Source organism: Phasianus colchicus, chromosome 1 (assembly GCF_987193195.1).
Source record: "Phasianus colchicus chromosome 1, bPhaCol1.hap1.1, whole genome shotgun sequence".
NCBI classification, from domain to species: domain Eukaryota; kingdom Metazoa; phylum Chordata; class Aves; order Galliformes; family Phasianidae; genus Phasianus; species Phasianus colchicus.
In genome coordinates this window covers 109001167-109020330 of record NC_143436.1, presented here as the reverse complement: position 1 = coordinate 109020330, position 19164 = coordinate 109001167, and the positions used below count along the sequence as shown (strand labels likewise).

Here is a 19164-nt window from a genome sequence, read left to right as displayed (position 1 = left end):
CCTCAGAAGTAGTTAAAAAACTGTGGAAATTGTCATGAAAATAAATTGATCTCTGGCTAGCCTGACCTTCAAGTCTTCAAACAGCCTCAGATTGCTGTTTAGGTTTGCAAAGATGCACAGAAATCAAGAAGTGTCTTGTGCGTTGATCTTTCATACCACACATCTCATACATCTAGATCTATCTTACTTCTTTTTGGTCATCTGAAATGAAAACAATTTCTGGGAAACCTAGCTGATTTTCAGAGTCCTTCTGACCCAAATGAGAAGTCCCATTATAGCCATAGTGAAGTCCATAAGGAGAGCTGGATTCCAGAATTGTACCCTTATGGTCAGGAAGAACCATGCATTTAGTGATTCATGGGTTGGCAGGCAGTAGATGAACAGCTACAAGCCTTACTAATACTATAGTAATGATCAGGAAATCATTTCCAAGTTAGGAGAACAGACAAAGTGTTGAAACAAGAGCTTCAAACATTTTCAGCATTAAAATATATTTTTAAAAACTCTCGCTCTCTTCAGGGTTGTTTCCTTGCTTTTTTTCATTGTTTTTCGAACCTTGTAAATTGTACCTAACTTATAGGCCTCCAAAGACTGCAGTTATAACCTCAATTACTCAGGCAATTACTTGAAAGGGACAATAGAAATGAAGAAATTTGCATTTCACTTTCCATCTCTGTTGATTCAGGTACTTTTGGTTTCCATGGAATCTCTGGTTTCTAGCTTTGTTAAGACTGTTAATTTACAGCTTTGATAGGAACCAGTTTATTTTAAATGTGTGTGTTGATAACAATCCTAAGTGAATTACACAGGGCTGCCAAGATCCAGTGCATGGCAATACCTACTTCAAAGAAGGTTTCTTCCATTTTTAGACAACAGAGTAGCAAAGGCAAAGACATGATTAAAAGCATTTAATCTCACTTTTGTAGAGTAGCAATTTCAAAATCCTGTAACCTTGTTTTTACTTTAAGCTCATGCTAAAATTTAAGGATGTTCCTTGATGGCGGCTGAATATCTAATAAAGCACTTATTTCAGATGCAAGCCAAGCATGCTTAGAAGCAAATTTTTACAAGATTTTGCAATCATCCACCTAATGCATATTATTAAATGACTGAAATTCAAAGTCTAGACAGGGTTATCAGGTAGGAATATATTCAGGTGTCTGTGACTTAAGTCAGACTGGGAGTCTGAGCAGGTAGCAAAAGCAAGCAAAATGTTCCTGAAAACTTATTTTCACTTATTTTATCGAGATGAAAAACCTAAATGTAATAAGTTTTCTTTAACCTTAATTAAAGTGGAAATTGATCACATTGGTGTTTGTCCAGCATTTGAAACAGACACAACTTCATTATTTGTCACTATAAATCACTAAAAGAAATTAAAAAAGGATTTTAAACACTTTTTAGGAAAAAAAGAGTGAAAAGGCAAATCAACTTACCTGATTTTGCTGCTGGATGTCTTTCTAATTTATCTCTTTCTATGTTTCTGGGTTTTTATATGCTAGGAAAAAAATCCATTGTTAAGATGCTTTTATAAAGTACTGCTACTGAAAGTATTGTTTAAATTAAACTTTGAATCAACTTGTTAAATTTTACTTGCAAGACTCAGTTTATAGTAGGAGGAGGTAACCAACAGGGTTCTTGGGCAGCGCAGACATGAATTAAGGTCTACAAAACATAGTCAGTTGCTACCATTCATAAAACTAATGCACAACATTCTTTATATGGTCCTTTAGACCTTTATATGGTCCTTGAAACACTGAAATTTTTGATGTAATTTATTAACATCTTATTTAATCTTCTCAGAATTAGGAAGTACAGAAAGGCAGCAAGGAATGCCTGAGTACTGAACAATCCATTTGAAACTGTCTTGTGCATGCAACCACTTAATCGATGGTTACCACCAATTCATGGTTGGCTTGTTTTTCCTTTTAATAGCCTGTAAGCATTAGCTTCTGATATTTAGAGAGAGAGATTTTTTTGTCCTAAACAGCATCCTGAGGCTAAAGTATGTTAAAAGCAAATGGACTAATTATTTAAATATAAAGACTGTGCAGACACTTACCAGAAAAATCTCCACTATACGTCAAATGAATTGAATATCCATGCCAGGAAAGCTGTATTAGATATGGCTCACAACAGCTGTGAGATGATAGCATTCTCAAAGCACTTCCTAGAAGCTGAGACTTCATCCATCTTAACAAAATGGCAAACGCAACAGGATTAAGGCTAACTGCAGTAGAACAAGTATCTTGCAATAACCTAATCTCTCACAGCACAGTGCCAGGGTTAGGAGTTCAGGCATGGCACTGCACTAGTACACTGATTTGAGAGTTGGGAGTTGAGGTCTGGGAGTTGGGCTGATGTCCCTGTGCAACAGAACTGTATGAGTGCACTAGCTGCACTGACAGCCCCAATGGTAAATTCAGGGCTTCCATGTGTTGTTCTGTCCCTCCAATTCAGGAACAGCAAAAATGTCACAAGATTTATATAAATACTCCCAGCTGGAGAACAGAACCCAGATGTCAGATGCAACATATTGAATATTAGCATCAATCTCTCTAGGACCAGTTCATCAATAAAAAATGGAATGGAAAGAAAAATCCCAGAAATATTTGTCAAAAGCTTTCCAGATTGAAAGCCAAGAAGTCATGAGTTGTTGTGCATAGAAAATGAAGAAAATAAAATATTAAATTGTTCACAAGAAACTGACTTCCATGCTCTCTCTGATGTAATATTGGAGGAACTCTAGCACCTCGGTGAATAAACAGCATCTTATATGGCATATCTCTTGCCCAGTTGCTTATCTGTTTTCCATTTTAGTCTTTTCTTATCAGCTATAAGTTTCACACACAGGCAAAGAGTCTCAGCAAAGATCCAATATGAGAAGTTTACTCTAAAAGATAGAAAATAAGCATCAAAAACATGGATTACAGTAGGCTGTTTTCACTGTCCAGCCACTAGAGGGGACAGGAGACACTTAGCCAGAGCAGATGTGAAAACACAAGCAGGAGGCAATATGCCACATATATAATCAATTTTAACGAAACTGATTATTGCCTCTTGGAAGAGCAAAATGAAAAACAAAGATACAGTGTAGATTTAATCTACCTGAAAAGTAAGTACCTGTACACAATCTTCAGATTTGGTGATGGAATTTTAAAATCAAATGTGAAAGACGGGGAAGCATAAAGACTTCTGCTTAAAAAAAGAGGTCTGCCAGGATGTTCTGCAGATAGAATGCTTCTGAGAGCAGAGTGTAATAATTAAATTCATACTAGAGCTCAATTTTCTAGCTGGAGAAAGCCCTGCATTTTCCTTAGACAAGAGAAACTGTAATTGGACTGACTCCTTCTTCCGAGTACTTCCTTCCAATTCAAGAATTAAAAGAAATGAATACAAAGTGGTAGGATGAGGTTTTGGTTTAACAACAAAAACATACAGTTATTCCCAGGAATAATTTTACCTTTTTCCATGAAAACTAACATTCACTTTCCATGTTCTACAGTGAATGTGTTTATAGACCCACATAGATAACTTGATCTGGTAGCACTGGAAACTGTAACAGAAGATGAGCATTGGATGTGATTGAAAACACAAAACTTTAAGGATTAAATATTCTGGTTTTAAAAACAGTGATCTGAAATTAAAGTAAAAATAGTCACAGTTAATAAAATCATACTGATGTCAAAACATTTAACTCTGTAATTTCCCAGTAGGAAAATTTTGATTTCTCTAAAGTCACTGGAGACAAAGCTTTAAAAAATGTTAAATGCTCTTTGAGAAGGAGGACACATGAGTAAAGGAAAAACTGGTAATACTCAAGGGAACCTTCAGTTTTAGGTCAAAAAGTTTCAGACCATAAGACTTTCCTTGCCCCAAAAATTCTGTTCATGAGAAATTTTACTCTTGTCAATGTCCCAGTAGCAACTATGTGGCCAAGTGCAGTTTTGAATAACTGCTTTGTAACAGGTGAACAGGTTGAATCCTTACCTATTACGTGACCTAGGACTCCTATTTCTCTTCTTAGCATCTTTTTTGGGTACAGTTATTTGAGTTTTCATATATCTCCTCTTTCTGTACAGTAAGCTTCAAAACTGCAAAATACGAGGGCTGCTCCAAAAGTAATGCTTCCTATTTTACTATGTTGGCCCATGACATCAGAGACAGATGGTGGTGGTATGGCAGTAAAGGCTGAACCTTTCCACCAATATCCATTTAAATTTTGTTGCCATGTGACAGATGGCAACAGAGGGGACAAAATGGCATCAGACATGGAAGTGCTCACGAAGCAAAGGTGTGTCACTGAATTCCTCCATGTGGAAAACACCATACCATTGACATTTGTCAACACTTGTTGAACATTGATGGATACTAAACAGTGGATGTGAGTGCAGTGAGGCTGTGGCTGGTGCATTTCAGCAGTAGTAATAGCGGCATGAAAGACAAGCCACATTCCGGGTGGCCAGGCAGAATTTTATTGACATGCAGACTTCTGTTCATCACAGGTGAAAATAAAGAGTTAATGTGGTGTCTACATTGAAAAATAGTGTTTTGTACCTGAGAATTTGCTCTATCAAACAGTATTGCTTTTTGTAGCTGTTATAGTTTTCCCATGGAAATAAAAAGGATGCATTACTTTCAGAGCAATCTAAGTAGGTCACAAGTTTTCCATTGCATTGGTTTACTATGGAATGAAGTCACAGCACAACAAAAATCCAAGTGCTCCAATTTTCCATTTCTCCAGTGAGATTTTCAGCTTTTTTGATTCCTGTCAGTTTTGTGTTTAGATATCTTCTTCTCCCTTGGTAAAAAAATTTCCCTGACATCTAATCTAAATCTTCCCTCTTTTAGTTCAGTGATATCTTGTTTACGTTCAGTCAGGAAGGTATCCTTACTGTTGGAACTTTTGCAGGGGAGAGCTCAGTTTAAAAAATATTGAGGATGAAGAAAGAAGAAAAAGAAGAAAAAACAGAGCTTTCATTAGGGACAGGAGGTTTTCCTTCCCTTCCCTTTTCTTTTTACTGAAAAGGGGTTATTTCAAAGCGTATGCCTGAGAGGAGCTGACTGAATTTATAGTGTGCACACTAGACTAAGATTTGATATAAAGCTGCAAACTCCCTCATCCTAAATGCTATGGCAGGCTGACAGATTGCACAATAGAAATAAGAGGTAATATTGATAGTGTTAACAACCACCTTGGCATGAATAATTACATTAAAGCTAGATACTGACTGCTGAAAGACATTGTTTAGACAGCATCTGGGTGGTAAACTGTATTTGAAAAGGCAGACCAATATCTCAGCTGTGACTTCTCGAGTTTCTCATTGGTTGTTATTCATTTATCCTCCATGATTAACACCCTCTACAGCCCAGAGATTTAAGTTTTTCAAAACTATGCTTTTCTACCCACGTATATAAAGGTCAGTAGTTGCTAGATTACTTAGCATGTTTGGTGAAGAGAGTTTAACAGCTGGTAACTTGAAGTGTTCAGGGTACTTGTTCAGATAAACTACATTAGTCTGACTGGCACCTTGACAACTCTGCTGTAAACAAGAGAATAGCGCATGACTCAGAAAAGACCATGAAAATACAAGATACAAAGATAGTATTGATTTCCACTATTCCAGTAACTAAAACCTGCGCTACAAAGCTCTAAAAATCAAAAGGAGCTATAAAAATGCAAAGAAAAACTGACATGAGAAAAGAAAACCAGAACACCTAGATTGTCTGTATATGTAGAGACATCCCAGTGCAGCCTGGAAATCAATTGTATTTCTCTTTTATTTTAGACAGAAATGTTATTGAAGATGAAAAGCCTAGTGAAAAGAAATAAAAAACAAATTCCAGCACGCAACCTGGAAATACTTTGGTGCTTTATTCCATTGCAATGAACATATTATTATCTCCCACCTCTATTAAACTTAGGGTTTTTCCCTCTTTGAAACCTTCCGTTTATAATAGACAATCTCCTTTTTCAGAACTTCGCACTTTTGCATTCCAATTAGCTAGTATACATCCACCAAAACTGGAAGACAGTGAAAGAAAGAATGCTAGTCAACTAGAAGGATTAGGACACTTCTCACACACTGGTGTTTCCAAGGCTCAGGAGAAAAACAAAGTATTTGCCACTCACCTAATAGTTCAAATATCCCTTTCCATGCAAATGGTTTCTTTAGAGTTTGCAAGTAGCAGCACTGTCTTTTACAGTGGATCTATAAAATAAACATACAAATAAACAAATGTTTACATGTCCTTTAAAATTAGTGAAACTACTGAATCAGTTACTTTTACATATCTAAAAACATACATGCTCAAGATTCTATAATAATCACCGGAATATCGGTACCTGATCTTTTTACTTGTGTCCACTGTAAAAACAGGATGTAAATTCTTATCCTCTTTTGAATACTGAAGTACTTACATCAATAGTAAGCCATCCTTCCTCAATTGCATTTCCCTCTGGTTTGCACTATTAAAGTTACTTCATGGACTTTGAAGAGGGACAATGATCAGAAACTAAAAACGTGGGTGCTCCCGAGTCCATATGAAAGAAGTGAAGTGCTGCAAGTGTTTCAGAGTACAACCAGAAAGCCCACATCTTCATTCCATTTATTTCCCTGTAGCCTTCATTCCTGAACAAGCCAATTGGATACAGAAAATCACTCTCACTGTTTAATAAGATGTTTGTCTCCTGCTGAGTCCTTCCATTGTATATACCCCCCCATATGCATCACTCCTGTAGGCGAGTAGCTTCCCACATCTTCTCTGCAAACCTACCTGGCCCTCGAATACATTACTTGAAAATAGAAGGCACAGTGAGACCAGGAGCAGCTACTGGCACCTGGATAGCCCCCAGCAGGGAGCTTGGCAGAGACTTAGCTGTGGAAAATAATCTGTTGTGGAGTTTACCGCATTACAGAAACAGCTTTTACATTCTATCTCCTCTGCAGTTGTGCTTTGTAAAAGAAAAAGAAATCACTCTCCCAAACCAGGAGTGTTGTAGCTCAAACCTGAGCTTCTCCTTTCTGACAATTGCTGGCTCCCATCTGTCAGCATAAAATCCCTTTACATCAGCAGTGTATTTTCTCTTAACCCCACTGTGAAAGAACCAGACCCACTTCAGCAAGAGCCACTTGGACAAAAGCACAGAGACGCCAGGAGTACAGAGCCTCCAGGGGAGGTTCATCCCATACTGGCAAGGATCTGAGACCTAGTGTGTATAGCACGTGACTTGAGGCTAGTGCTGAGTACAGCCTCAAATGTCTCAATGGGTCATAGATCTCATATTGCATAATCACTGCTGGCCCTGGCTTTACTCATGAATTAGAGCCAGGAGTAGACCTTCCATCCTGTGAACGTGGGCTTATTCCCCAGCTCAAAGTCTCTTGACCAAAGGCCAACAGTTTCATTTTAAGTAGAAAGAGAATGAAGCGGAAAGAGTGATAACAATAACAGCTTTATGAGGAGGTGGAAAAGAACAAGTGCTGGGACTCCTTTAAATTAAAAGTCCACAAATGTCCTTTAAAACCACTAAACCTGAAGCCCAGCACAGTACAGCCTCTGGAATTTCACCCTGCAATTCTGACCTGAGCTATAAGCTCTCCCAGGGGAATTCCAGGCTGCCCTTCTTTGCATTAATGTTCCTAAGATAATACCATAGATAATTAAGTGCATTCAGCCTGCCAAAGAAAGGGAGCATTTTTGAAGAGCACTGAGTGCTGCCTTTCCCCCACCAATGTGGCAATAACATCATACACCACTGCCTCCAACAATTATACTTACTTATGTGTCTAGCTGCATTTTTTAGCTCTTGTTGATTTTGTCTGGGCTCCATAACATCAGTATATTATGTTAAACAGTACTGAGAGGACAAGCAGGATGAGAGAAAAAGCACTTCTTCATTGATTTGACAAGGAGGCTTTACCAGAGACAATGCATCCACTAATGCTAAATATAAAAACAAATAATCAAGGTAATTGCAAGAGAGGGAAGGTGAAAGCAAACAAGTCAGTCAATTTGTTAAAATTGATCGCAAATGAAAAACAAGAGGTTGCCCATTTAGCCACAGCATCCCTGCAGTAGGATCTTGTTCTTAATTTGCATGTGAATAGTATTACGCTCTGATTGCCTATGCTCAGGTCAGCCAGGAAAAGCTGAAATCAGTTGTAACTAACAGACATTTATCACAGTCAGCTGTTATTAATGGCTTGCCAGATGTTGCTAGCAGAGCTTGCTCTGCATAAGACTCTGGTAATAAATACTTTATCACAGAGAAGATGTAGTGCCTGCTGTGTGCTGGGGACAGTCGTGTGGTACATCAGGACATTGGCTCAGAGCTCAGACTGCAAGTTAAGAGGGAAAAGGGGTTGCAGGTTCTTCTGTGCCTGCACAAGTTAATACTACTGTGCAGTTCTTATACACTTCCTGGCTATTTCTGAAGGTCTATGTGTCACATTATCTCTATTTTTATATTACTGGCGTTACTATACCGCCCTTATCCAGGCCTCCTTCCCAATAGTTAAATTCTATCTGTTCCTTCCTTGGAACCCACCAAGAGATGCTGGCTGTGGCTGGGGGACACAATGCTTTTTCCACCTTCTTTTCTAGCTGCTGATTACTTCAGTTTCCTCTGGGAATGCTGATTTACAAACTCACTGCTCTCTTGGGCTTCAGAGGAAAACAGTAAGCTGGGGGCTATCTCCCATCTGCTTGACAGACACAGACATCATGCAGAAGGAAATGCTTGCTCTGCTGCTGCTCCCTGTTGCCTACTTGGGGAAGAACCTTAAAAAAAGATCTTCCAACGCAGCTTCATGTACCAGCTTTCCAGAGTAAAGTACCAGTTGTGCAAGCTGGAGGAGGAGTAACAGCCCCAAAATAAAGGGTTTAATCACCATTTCAGAGCTCAGTATCTGACAGGAAAAAAATTGTTTGTATACAGATGAGAAAGAGGTCCCTGTGCATCTCCCCCACTCTTCCTGAATGCATACTCATTGCTTTGTATTCCAAGTATCTCAGGTCTTCATTATTCGTTTCACACATGACTCCCACACATTTGGTGTAGATGGAAATAAATACGCATTGGTTAACACAAATAAGGTCTGTATTGGGATATATGGGAGTTGTGAAAAACAGAGACAAGCTCAAAATCTTCATGCAACCCTCCTAAAAGTTATAATAATAATGATAATACTTTCAAAAATGACAAGGTCTCAGTACACTGGCAGATTTTCCACTTTTCTGCCCACACAGTATGTCTGGATAACTCTCAGCTAGACTGACCCTTCCACAGTTAATTTTTCAAAGGACTTTTCTTCCGAAGCTTCTCTTTAAGCATTACCCTAAACGCGTCTGAAAATCACACTGACACGGTATGAGGTGTTTTTATTGTAAATGACTTATTGACTGAACAAATTATGTTTTAAGTATTCTAGCTTAAAATCGCTACCTATGGGTTGAAACTGGCTAAATATTTTTCAACTACTTTTTTAAACTTTTTTCCCAAGGAGTGAAGTATGGATATCATATGTAGAATCATTACCATAACTGTGGATTAGATCAGTAGAGAAATGGTACTGGGATTCCCAAGAAGTTAGGTTCCCAAGAATACCTTCCTTATTTCTTCTTCACCCTACCTCACTCCCAGCACCTGTGGTGGCACCAGGCAGAAAGAACAACCCAGGTTCAGGTTCTGCATCACTCAAAAACAAATCCAAGACTTCTCACCCCATGTGGTGCTCATGTCTATGTAAAAAAAAAAAAAAAAAAAAAAAAGGAAAATGCTTCATGGATGGCACCTGTCTTTTCTCCTCCTTGCCCTGTGTCTCTTCTCATTTTTCTGAACACTCAGTTATAAATCCTAACAGTTATTATTTATAGGCAGGCATACTAATTCATCAGATCCTATTTTTAATTGCCAAATACTGTGAAAAAACATCCCTGCAAAATCAATCTGAGGACATTTTCCTTTTTTTTTTTCAGTTCAGCCACCGATCTAAAAGACAGTTGTGTAAAAACCATACTGTGAAGGTAAATAAGGGTATTTTTCAAAACCTGAAATGAACTGATCAGATTGCTTCTGCATACTAGCCATTAAAAGGGAACTACTCTGAAATTTTGATTTTTGCCAAGAAGTGTTTTTTGTCCATCTTGTTCATTGCTGGCTAATTACCACCTTTGCAGACAATCTACATGGTTAGATCTCCTTGGAAACTAGCAAGGCTAGGAAAAAAAAATAAGCCTAAGACTCTGTATTTGAACTCAGAGATCATTTTATTGCAGTGAAGTAAGGCCCAATCACCTTCAATGTTACCCATTTATGGTATTTTCATGAACTAGAAAATGCTCCTATCACTATAGAAATAAAATATCTTCCTTAGCATCTGTGCATTTCTTATGAACACCTCATTTACCTTTCCCACACATTCATGTCCTCTGGTGTTCCCACAGTAGCACTCATGGCAGGACAACAGAATTGGACTTCTGGAGAAGGGCCTTTAAAGTCTTTTTTATTTCATTAAAAATTAATCCATACATACTTCCCCCACTTAACATGCTCTGCTCTGAAAGTTCTCCCTTGTGCCTACTGTCACTATAAAGGCATTTATCACATCCTTCAGGTCAGCCAGCTGGGCTCTCGTGGTGCTTGAGCTGCTGGGGGAATCAGTGGGCAGCTGAACTATTGCCTCCCTCCTGGCAAAATGTTACCCTTCTGCCACTGGCCTCAGCCTCACAAACGGGCTTTGAGTTAGCTCTAAACAGAAGAAACCAGAAACCTCTCCAACACACAAGCTAATTTGTTTGTAAATGTTCTGCTCATTTTATGCACAGAAAACATCTCCAAAGCAGCCAAGCTCTATTTTTACCATCTTACTTTTCCATTTAATTTTGCTTTTGGAGGTGCCAGAAGTGTGTTCTTGTTACCAATCTATTCATTTATTAAAAGCTCTCTTCCATGAGCTCAATACTTTTGTTTACTGCATGGGAGCTCCTTTCTCTCAAAAGGTCAGCTTCTTCATCTACTATTTCTTTAAGTGAGTCCACTACACGTACCTGACTATAAAAGACAGAATTCACATTTTATTCCAGCGTATTGCTTCATGTAGTAGGACTAACAAAAGCAACATGTATTTCTGATGTCTATGAGCAAATCCCTGAAACAAAGCTCGTGTATTTCATAGGCAGATTTTTTTCTCTATACAAATCAGGGAATGTGTGAAAAGCAGAACTACTCTTTTTCTCTCAAGACATCTGAAAGGTATGAAAACTTTGTATTATTTGTGTCAAACTGAGCTTTGCTGTCTCTAGTGAAGATAGATGGGCTTTATTAGCAGAAGGCTAATGTACCATCTAAAATGTCCAGTATTAAAAAAAATAATATTGGTTCAGCCCATTCTAGAAAGACTCATGCGTACTCTGGAAAGAAAATTTAAATCCAGTTTGATTTTTCTATTAAAAACTCTGAATTCAGCCGTCCAGAATCAAATGCTGTTAAGTTTCCTTAACAGATTTACAGATTACAGATTTACAAACTGGATGAAGTGATCCAGCCAGCTGGGACTGCAGGAGAACCCAGCACTGTCAACTCATTCTGTTCAGGAAGGTTCAATTTACTCTGAAAGTACATCATTTTTAAGGGAGGAAATGGATGATCTAATGACTGATGCACGGGAGCAATCCTGGTGAGGGATGGGTAGTTTTCAGTCAAACTGGAAGAAAATTAATGTGAAAAACTAAGAGCAAATCAAAAAGTTCTTAATTCTTTAAAATACCTTTTTTTTTTTATAAACAAAATAAGAGGAGGAAAAACAAATAAAAATAAACAAACAAAAACATAGCAAAGCCTTTCCCAATCCAAAACAGGCATTACAAAATCTTCCATATAATCCCCAAGTCTTGAAGTTATTTATTTAATCCTTTTGAACATCCTTACTTTTTGCCTAAAGCAAGATAGAATGTTACTGTGAAAAACGAGTGAAAATCTGAATTCTAAAACTGTTTCTGAAATGTTTTTTCACTTAAGTATTTCAGACAAATATTGTATTTTTGAAACTCTGAAATTAAATATCTTTTCAATCATAAAACACTGTGCAAAATCCCATTGGCCAAATTGAATTCAACTTACAAAATATTTCCTTTTTGCTACATATTACCATGTAGAAAAAAAATAGCAATTATAGCAGTTATGACAATTTCACAACAACTTCTTTGATTCCTTTCTCAAACAAGTTTATAGACCTTTGTACTTTATTACGTAGCTTAAATCAAATAAAATAGTAAATGGTAGTGTAGGCACCACAGAACCATTATTCCAACACAAAAAATTGCTATTTGTTGACATGGAAACATCATTTTTTGTGTTTTTGACTTGTATTTTCAGTCATGTTGGGTCTGAGATTGTAGCCTGAATATGTTTTTTAACAAATTCATATGTAAATGGGTAAAAAATCCCGTAGAGCTGATGCATAACAGCAATTGCATGTGGCTTTTCTTTCAAAATAAACAAAGCTAAGAAAAGTCTCAATTCAATCAAACATACCTTCATTCAATCTTTTGTTCTGATTCAACTAAATAACTTAAAAAAAAAAAAAAAAGTATGATATTGAGTCAGATTTATTTCTTGTACTCAATTTTCTTTGTAGGCAAAGCCACCAACTCCAATCTAAACTAATCTTGCTGAACATGGAAGTCTTCTATCAAACATGGGGATAAGGCAGATACAAGCTGTGGCTGCGCTCTTACTGCATGAAAACAAAAGTGTGCATTCCTTTTGCCTGCATGCAGAGGGGGAGCAACGTTTTTGAAGATAGTTCACATTGAGATTGTAGGAAATAGTTACTTGAAAAAAATGAATGACTGTAAAAGGGTAGTTGGGAAAGCAGTTTCATACACGAGGAAAAAAAAAAAAATCCCTCCCATACAAATTTTTTGGCATCTGATAACATGGTTAATTCAGTCTGTTTTCATGACTCTAGCAAGAATTTAGTACTTCTGAGACCTCCATACACTGTCAAAAATTCTTATCCTTACCTTTCACAATCTAACTGATGACCTAAAAGAAATCTAAAAACCTAAATACCAGCCAGAGTTTCAAAGGTGATTGGGAAGAGGCCAAAAAGAGCAATGGATAAGGCTCATTTCCATAGAAAACATTTCTAAAATACTATTCTGCACACACTGATTCTAGGCTATCAAAACACTACAACTTTAAACAAAACTTTTATCCAGTTGAAATTATGAAGTTTTCTAAGAAAACTACTTTTTTAGTGTTTTTTTAAGTATTGCTTCCAGTCCTATTTCTCAGGTGTTTCTTCTCTGCAGACTATAAATTGCACAAAGTGGAAATGGGAAGTCAATAGCAAGAAACTAGGTCTTTGTGTGTCACTGAGACTTCTTTCACCAGAGAAAGACAGTGCAGGTGGCGATGGCCTTGTTATTTGGCTTACAGAAAGTAGATTTAGCCCAGGTATCAACTGCAGTAAGAAATGGAAAGAACATGGCAACTGTTCAGATAAATTGAGTGACTGCAAAAGAGGCAGGTACCCAAGACATTTTTTATGTGTCAGTGCTTGGATGCAAGAGTTTGTATGTTAGGCCATACGAACAACATCACTCATCTTAACCAACAGATAATCTGCATATATTGACCAAATCACCACCATGAGAGAGCTGCAGTTGCAAAGAGCTTGTGAGAATGATCTTAGTAATTATTTTTCTTAAGTGTGCAATAAAGCTAAATTAAAATCCTGCCTGATTTTTTTAAGGAAGGAGCACCTTCCTGTTATGAAGCATGTTGCCTAGAAGCAAAAGCCACTTAAGTATCCCCTTGCCTGCAGAGAAGTTATTGAGAAAGAAATCTCTATTACCAAATAAAAAGCAAAATATGGTCCTGTCTGTTTCACTTTTTTCCCATCTTTCCAGCTTCTTCTGTATCTTCATGAAACAGTAACAGCAGAAGGAAAACCAATAAACTCTTAGGCAGTGTCTGTGACCAGGGGTCAGCCTGTTTGGGGTACAGCTGGATGTAAAATGAGAGGAGAAAGAAAAGATTATTTAAGGAAGGAAGTGTGTAACATGTTTTCATTCTCCTTTTGAAAATTGGGAGACAAAGAGAGGGAATCAGTTATCTGCACTTTAAAGACACTCTGTTCTCTGCAGTATTTCTTGGAGAAGCAGAGGTTGCAAATGACAGTCATTCTAGTACAAACACCTCATCTTTACTAATGGCTTTCAGGATGCTCTTCCAAAGCCTGGCTTCTCCAGAATGATGCTGGTAGACAAAATCAGCGGCAAAGTAGCACTCAGTCCACTTTGTATCATAGCACACATACACATGGCCCATAGCTTGTTGTCTGCCTAGCAGAAAGTTGTCTTGACCAACTGAAATATCACTCAGTGTCGGTGAGGCTTTGCAGAGGAAAAATAAGCACTCTCAAATTCTTTTCAGATCCCCTATCCTTAAGGTGATCAAATCCAAAATCTGGATCAGTAGTATAGTGTCTTCTGCCGATTTCTGGAGGAAAGTACTATTAATTCTTGTGCTTGGTCTGAAGGCTTACTTCATTGCATAAGTTATATACTTCACTGGTCTGGTACAGCATAGTGATTGAGTCAAATTCTTTCTTTCTGACAAAAAAATTCTTCTTTATTCTTCCTATGCCTTATATTTATGATAGCTCATTGATCAAAGCAGAATAAGCTGTCAGGGTATATCTGTGCAGCAGTCAGGATGGTTCCAACACCTTCCCAAGAAGCTGTATGAATATTTAGGTACAGAGTTGTTTCAGGGTTATTCAGCAGTGCAGGCAAAAACTGTATCTGACTGTTCCAGGAATGAGGATGCGAGTAAAGCTATCCTTACCTCAGGAAGAAGAAGAGAAAAGAACATTGTCTCCAAAAGTTGGGAGAGGGAAGTGTTGTCTTCTCCTGCCAGTGGGAAAGTGGGAAAATTGATGGCAGCAACTCCTTTTCCAAGACTCTCTTTATCTCCACTCCAGTGACCTAGCTGGACAAATAGACATTGAGCAGAGCAACAGCTGCCTGATTTCTAAACTTTTCACATACATGGAATAGGCACTAGACCCATTACCATCCTTTCTACACCTACAATGATAAATAAAACCAGGTCAGAAATTGTTCTGCAGCCTTGAAAGCAAGAGGTACAGACTATCCATGGCATGTTGGATCTTTCTTTCTCCCTTTCTTACAAGTGAGAGTGATGTTTCCTTTTTTCCAGTCACCAGAGGCCTCACTTGACAGCCATGACTTTTTGAATATGTTGGAGAGTGACTTGGCTTGGCAACTACATTCACCACATCAGATCCATAGGCTTGTAGGCTGGACAGGATAGCCATGCTCCTATTTACACTAAAGTTTCCAGGAGCAACCAAGAGAAATCTGCAGATATTAGTGACATTACAGGTGCAGAATTAAATGAGTCAGAATTAAGCATACAAAATGTTCAGCTGATCAGTTCTAGAATTTTCAATTGGGAAAATTTAAACAGAAAAAAAGATCATGAGAAGAAGGAACTAATTCTCCTCATCTCTGCTCACAAAACTTGAGGACGTTCTTTTTCAGCATAATCAAAATAAAGTTAGGAAAAAAACATGGAGAAAACAGAATTTAATCAGCCCTCACAGAAACTTCTAGGAAGGCAGAGCAGTAAATCAACAGTCAAGATGCAAAAGAGAAGTTGTAGATAAGACGGTGCAAGACTCTTCCCAGAGGTGTACCAGTAAAACCAAGGAGCAATGGGCACAAGTTTCAGTAAGGAAAATTCCAATAGAACATAAAGAAAAAGCAGTGTTCCCAATACTGAGACAGGGCCCAGAGAGGCTGTGGAAACCCCCGTCCTTGGCCCTGAGCCATGATCCACATTTGAAGTTGATCCTATGTTGGGCAGAGTCTGTTGGTCAAGGTCTTACCCAAAATATTCTATGATTTTAAGTAGTTTTGATTCTTTTTTTTTAATCCAATTTCCAGCAGTTAGAACATGTGAATGCAGTTTTAAACTGGTAATATTCAGGTCAGTATACTTTCTCCTGTTCCTGGTACACCTCACAGAAATAAAACTGACTTCTTGGTAAACGTCTAAAGAACTACTGAAACAGAAGAGTAAAAATTTTGGCATTAGTACCTGTCATAGTAACTGGCAGAAATAGCTGGAGCTGAGTAACTACAAAAAAGAAATCTCTCAAGGGGCACGTCAGACAATGACATTTTACAGTAATTCAGGGAGACATGCATCTGATGCAGAGGTATCAGAAGGGAAGCATGTGGCCAGCATTAGCAGCTATTAAGGCCTGTCAACTCTGAGAATCATTAATGATCCCTATTATCTCTACTACAGCAGCTGTCAGTAGCTTTACCCCATGCAGTAGAAATTATACAAGTTCTGATGATGTATGGTGGCATGATTCAGGGAAGGACACCTACATTCTCTATGCCACTGACCTTGCTTAACTTCTTGCAGCAGCTTTTCCAAGTGCACAAATGCTTTCTTTCTATCTCTCTCACCTTCTCTAAAGAAATACAGCTTCTAAGGTGGTCATTTCTGTATTGGCTGTAGATAGGACAACACTAAAGCAATGGAAAATGAGGTCTTATTTTTTCCAAATAGATTGTGTACTCCTCTGACTTTTTTGTATGTTACTATGAATATTTGCATGCCAGAGTTTCTGACTTCAATGCCAGTCTTGTACACTTACTGTGACTGGTCATCTTGATTTTTGCTTTCTGATAACCTTCCATTATCTGCAATTCACTTGTTACACAAATGGGAAGGGTGAGCATGAAGAGATACTGAGCACTAGATAAAGACAATAGATTGTCTGCCACATAGGATCAGAGGGATTCATAAGTTGAACATACAGTTTATGACAAAGATGACTTGTACCATCACGGGGAATTTGATGAATAAGGGCATAGCACAAGCCATACCGAGTCTTCTCTAAAGAACAGTATCTAGACAGCACTGAACTGGAACCCCAAAAAAGACTGTGGACATTATCGCCACAATTCTAAGTGGGTCAAAGGTGAGAATATATGCTGAAGTCAAATACAGTTATGTTAATTTGTGCAGATCATAGAATCATAGAAAAGCCTGAGCTGCTAGGGACCTACAAGGATCATCGAGTCCAACTTCGGGCTCCACACACGACCACCCAAAATCCAAACCTTTTGTCTGAGATATTCTCCAAACGCTCCTTGAGCTCTGGCAGCTTTGGGCCATGACCACTGCCCACAGGGAAACATTACATGCTCTCAAACTTTTAGATTTTCTAAAAGCCACGTCTGGTAAAAGTCATGTATAACTAGACTAATCAGAGAGGAGCAAAGATATGTAACAGCAAAATCTCCTTATTCTAGAAACCTATTTTGATGCCAGACATTTACACAAGCACTCAGAATTCAGGTAGTAAACAAGTTTCATATTCTAGTTCAAGATTCTCCATTTAATGAAAGGCAGAAGATGATGATAATTATTTATCTCCAGACATTTTGCAGGTTCGAAGTCTGTAGCCTTCTTACACTTCTCCACACACATAATACAGCCTAGATTGCTTGCCTCGTTTGTGCTGCAAATGAATCTACATGGAGCAAAGCAGATGTAAAAACAGCATACTGGAGCCTTTAGTAGTAAATTCTGTGTTGAAATTGGTTAAAATCCTAAACAAAATCTACAAGGTCAAATGTTTACCAACAATGGAGTCATGTTTTTTTTTTAATTTACATATCAGCATTATTTTCTATCCTCCATTTTTAAAGGGCCAAGAATCAAAACTTCATGAAAACATTTGTACTGCACAGAAGCAAAGTGTTACCTAGATTGATTTTTTTTTCTTTGTAACTGTATAGGCTTATAGTAGAAACTATTTTTATTGGATTAGATAAGGAGGTAATAATGAAGCAGGTAGCATGAAAAAGCAAGGCATCATTTTTACATCCACTTTTCTAATCATAAATGCATTTCGATTTGCATTTCTTTTCTAGTGGAAACTGCAGCTGAAATAAATTTAAATCACACTCGTTTTCTCTGAATTTATATTTATGATTCTGTGGGAGCAAATAAGTAATTTGGTACTTGAAGAAATTTGACAAGTCAGTGTTTATTGAATGCTTCTACATTTCCAAATGAGAACTAGACAATGTTTCCAGCTGAATGAGTAGGCAGTCTTTCATTGATTTCAACAGTGAAAGACCAGATCCTAATTTCTCTCATTTTCAGAGGAAAATCTGCATTTTGTGATAATGACTGCTTACAATTGTTAGATGATCACAAAAAGCTCCTCTTTCTTTTTCTGTAAATAATACTCTTTCTCCTCATACATAATTATAATACACAGTTTCTCACAGTACAGGTTACCTGGTCTCACTGAGAGGGATATGGGCCAAGTTAATCAAACAAGCAAATCCTCCTCTATTCTCAGAGTATCTGTTCTTGTGCCCTCGGTGCTCATTAGAATGAGATTCTACAAAGCTCTGAAACAGTGGATAAAGCAAGCCAGAGTTCAGGCAAAGCGTTTCAAAAGCTCCCTGTCTGCTTCCTCTGTCTGACTTCTCCTCGCATCTTACACAAGAAAAGAAACACAAAGACCTTGAACATTGCAGAAAATGTCTTGTTCTGTGCAGTACAGTGACTTCTTCCCCTGATGTCAAAGACCAACAACCTTCCAGAGGTAGTGGGGAACAGAAATATCTAGCTGGTATTATCAAATATTCCATAAGTGAGTTCAGTGTCAGGAAACTTTATGATCACAACAAATAAAAGGTGAATGCTGAAGACAGTTAACAAAAGGACGGGCTTGGACCTCACCCATGCAAACATCTGCTTAATCTTAAAGCTGCACTCATCCTAACAGGAAAGTGGGGAACAACCTGCAGACGGAAATTGCAGTTAAGCACTGGCAGTTCCAAAATTGCAGTTAAGCACTGGCACAGGCTGCCCAGGGAGGTGGTGGAGTCCCTGTCCCTGGAGGTTTTCAAAAACCATGTAGATGTGGCACTGAGGGACGTGGGCAGTGTGCATGTTGGGGGTGAGCTGACAGCTGGGCTAGGTGATCATAAAGGTCATTTCCAACCTTAACAATTCTATGAAATGACAGTCAAAACTACATCTGTACAACATTGGTATTTGTATGATAAATGCCATGAGAGCAATCA

At 38.0% G+C, this 19164-nt stretch overlaps 1 protein-coding gene across 5 annotated transcripts in view; it reads left to right on the top strand.

Annotated features, from left to right (window-relative positions):
- Window positions 1-19164, top strand: part of KCNJ6 (potassium inwardly rectifying channel subfamily J member 6) — a 154622-nt gene that overhangs the window by 93559 nt on the left and 41899 nt on the right. The window contains exon 1 of one of the 5 annotated variants that reach the window (XM_090122600.1): window positions 17785-17800. The exons of the other annotated variants lie outside the window; for them this stretch is intronic. The gene's annotated coding sequence lies outside the window, so the exon portion shown is untranslated. Of the gene's footprint in view, window positions 1-17784; window positions 17801-19164 lie in introns of those variants that run through there. 5 annotated transcript variants of the gene reach the window in all.